The sequence below is a fragment of the Cervus canadensis genome, chromosome 28, assembly GCF_019320065.1.
Source record: "Cervus canadensis isolate Bull #8, Minnesota chromosome 28, ASM1932006v1, whole genome shotgun sequence".
NCBI classification, from domain to species: domain Eukaryota; kingdom Metazoa; phylum Chordata; class Mammalia; order Artiodactyla; family Cervidae; genus Cervus; species Cervus canadensis.
The window spans coordinates 28,812,517-28,816,046 of record NC_057413.1 but is presented as its reverse complement, the minus strand read 5'-3'; the positions used below and the strand labels follow the sequence as shown (position 1 = coordinate 28,816,046).

Genomic DNA, 3,530 nt, shown 5'->3' with positions numbered 1-3,530 from the left:
CCATAGTTCAAAAGCATCAATTTTTCAGCGCTCATCTTTCTTCACAGTCCAACTCTCACATCCATACATGACCACTGGAAAACCATAGCCTTGACTAGATGGACCTTTGTTGGCAAAGTAATGTCTCTGCTTTTTAATATGCCACCTAGGTTGGTCATAACTTTCCTTCCAAGGAGTAAGTGTCTTTTAATTTCATGGCTGCAGTCACCATCTGCAGTGATTTTGGAGCCCCAAAAAATAAAGTTTGACACTGTTTCCACTGTCTCCCCATCTATTTCCCATGAGGTGATGGGACCAGATGCCATGATCTTAGTTTTCTGAATGTTAAGCTTTAAGCCAACTTTTTCACTCTCCTCTTTCACTTTCATCAAGAGGCTTTTTAGTTTCTCTTCACTTTCTGCCATAAGGGTGGTGTCATCTGCATATCTGAGGTTATTGATATTTCTCCCAGCAATCTTGATTCCAGCTGTGCTTCTTCCAGCCCAGCGTTTCTCATGATGTACTCTGCATATAAGTTAAATAAGCAGGGTGACAATATACAGCCTTGACGTACTCCTTTTCCTATTTGGAACCAGTCTGTTGTTCCATGTCCAGTTCTAACTGTTGCTTCCTGTCCTGCATACAGGTTTCTCAAGAGGCAGGTCAGGTGGTCTGGTATTCCCATCTCTTTCAGAATTTTCCACAGTTTATTGTGATCCACATAGTCAAAGGCTTTGGCATAGTCAATAAAGCAGAAATAGATGTTTTTCTGGAACTCTCTTGCTTTTTCGATGATCCAGCAGATATTGGCAATTTGATCTCTGGTTCCTCTGCCTTTTCTAAAAGCAGCTTGAACATCTGGAAGTTCACAGTTCACGTATTGGTGAAGCCTGGCTTGGAGAATTTTGAGCATTACTTTACTAGCGTGGGAGATAAGTGCAATTGTGTGGTAGTTTGAGCATTCTTTGGGATTGCCTTTCTTAGGGATTGGAATGAAACCTTCTGACTAATCCTGGTATCTTAAAATGTATATTATGGGAGTGGGTCTGATAGGATCTTTCTATTGTTAAATTCTAATCCTGCTATCCTAAAATGTAAATTGTGGGAGTGGATCTGGTAAAATTTTTACAACCTTGAGACATTCTTCTGATTTATTGTAATAACTAATTAAAAAGTAAATAACTCCCTCGCTAACACTAGCGAGGGGGGCACTCTCCGTTCCACTTCTGATGTCTATGTCAGAAGCTTTCTCTGTCCCTTTTTACACTTTAATAAAACTCTGCTACAAAAGTTCTTGAGTGATCAAGCCTGGTCCCTGGTCCCAAAGCTAAATCTTCTTCATCCTTCATTCTAAGCTATCAATCTCTGATCTTATATACTTCTCTGATAAACGAAGACATTAATATTTTTATTCATTTAATTCTTTCAACTATTTGTGTGAGATGAACATTATTATTTCAATTTTACAGAAGAGAAAATTCAGAACAATGACACATTTGTTCAAGGCAGTAATGCGATGAAGCTAATTCCTACCCAGTTGGGAGAGCACATTGTCTACACTTCTCTTCTACTCTACATTCAGGACATCCTGTTACTAACTTGAAACTGGACATGGTAGGACTATATACACCAAGGAAATCACACTTCAAGCTTTCTTTCCCCCGTAAAGTCTGTTGTTAAGACATTTAATAGCAAATCACTGGTCCAAGGACACACAGTCAGTAAGAGGCAGAATCATGACTCAAACTAAAGCCTTACATTGTATTCCAGTTTTCAAAGTCTTTCTAACAGACTATATTTCTGAAATCATATTTTAGCAATGAGTGAAATACAGAGAATGAATTTTATGGGAAGTTGGATTTGTTGTAGCACTACTAAATGAGGAAACTTTTAAGTTATAGAGATACTGGGAGCCAGTGAATAGAAAAAAGTAAAAGTGTTTGTTGCTCAGTCATGTCTGACCTTTGCAACCCCATTGGGTGTAGACTGCCAGGCTCCTCTGTCCATGGAATTCTCCAGGCAAGAATACTGGAGTGGGTAGCCATTCCCTTCTCCAAGGGATCTTCCCAACCCAGGAATCAAACCCAGGTCTCTTGCAATGCAGGCAGATTCTTTTTTTTTTTTAATAGAGTTTAAATGGTTTTTATTTTTATATTCACTGAACTTCCCCAACCAGGTCCTCCTTATTACAAGAGTTCTTGCTGGTTTTCTCTCTGGATCTGTCCCTGATTTACCCTTGGAGCAAAGATGTGTTGAGGTGGTCCAGCATGTGGAAGGGAGAAGAGGGGAAACAGCCAGGAATGACTCTAACCCCCATCCCATCTCACGTAATCCTGGAAACTTCCCATATCCACTTAGGGAGAAAAGAAGGAAGAAGGGTTTTTCTTTATTCCTTATAATCTTTCTCCCAGTAAAACATCAAGGCATAAAGCCTAACTGTTCAGTCATCTTTAGGGAACATGGCAAAGGGCCTTTCCTTTTTCTCAAACAAAAAGGGCTAGAGACCCCAAGTTTTCCCGAAGGGGAAAAAAAAGCTTAGGGAGAGCAGACAGCAGAAGAGATGTCAGAAGGATCCAGAGTCTCATAGAAAGGCACTGGGGTTGGCTTGAGGATCCTTCTGATTCCAAAATCTCATCGCTAGCCAAACACCAAGAATCTCTGTGAAGCTAAAGAAGAGTCCAACACCCCCCAGGATTTTCAGGGCTTCATCTGAATGCTTAAGAAATTTTTCTCCACACATCTGACATGTGGGGCTCCGGCTCTTGCAGACCAGCTCACTGCAGTGCAAAAAGCATAATCTTGTTGATCCAGGGTTGTAAGGTTGAACAAGCCATAGCAATCAAATCTTCTTTCCAGTTCATCCCGGGTCTTGTTGCTCATGACCCACCAAGAAGCATTGATGACATCTGTCTCTTTGCTTAGGTTAATAGCCAGACATGAGCAAGAGATTCCAAACTGGAAGATGAAGACCAAACCAAGGATGATCATGTAAAAGAAAAGCAGCGCTTGGTGGTGGTTGACAGCATCTACCAGTCCAGCAACCGCGATGAGAAGAAGGAAGACTCCCACTGCAATGACTCCTCCGATGATACGGATGCTGGACACCAGACCCAGGCCCTTAGCCCACGCAGCCACTCCAATGAGCAAGAAGCCTACCAGCATGTAGACCACGTTGAGCACGCAGAGTGCATTCTTGGAGCAGGCAAAGCCTCCGCAAACCATCTCCCCAGTTTTGGGGACCCAAGTGGTCCCAAGGACTTGGGGAGAGGGTCTCGCGGACCATCTTCTTGGACCCCGACAGCTTCCGCAGGCAGATTCTTTACTGACCTTACTTACTCTGTATATTTTTCTTTTCTTCTATGAAAACTACTATATTAATAGTCATTTTTCATTTTTTATCAGCTATTCATCTTGAAAGATGTTTCTCTGTATTTTATTTCTATATTTATTTTCATATTTTTTATTTTCTGTATTTTATTTTATTTCTCTGTATTTTATTGGTATGCCCTTAAGCGTATTACCAGGCACTTGTACCCACCAAATTTCCATTT

At 41.0% G+C, this 3,530-nt stretch overlaps 1 pseudogene across 1 annotated transcript; it reads right to left on the bottom strand.

The window, feature by feature from the left end:
- Positions 1 to 2,104: 2,104 nt before the first annotated feature.
- On the bottom strand, positions 2,105 to 3,278 carry LOC122429579 (annotated as a pseudogene). The gene has a single exon (XR_006266062.1). The product of XR_006266062.1 is annotated as a tetraspanin-31-like (transcript).
- Between the last annotated feature and the right edge of the window lie 252 nt (positions 3,279 to 3,530).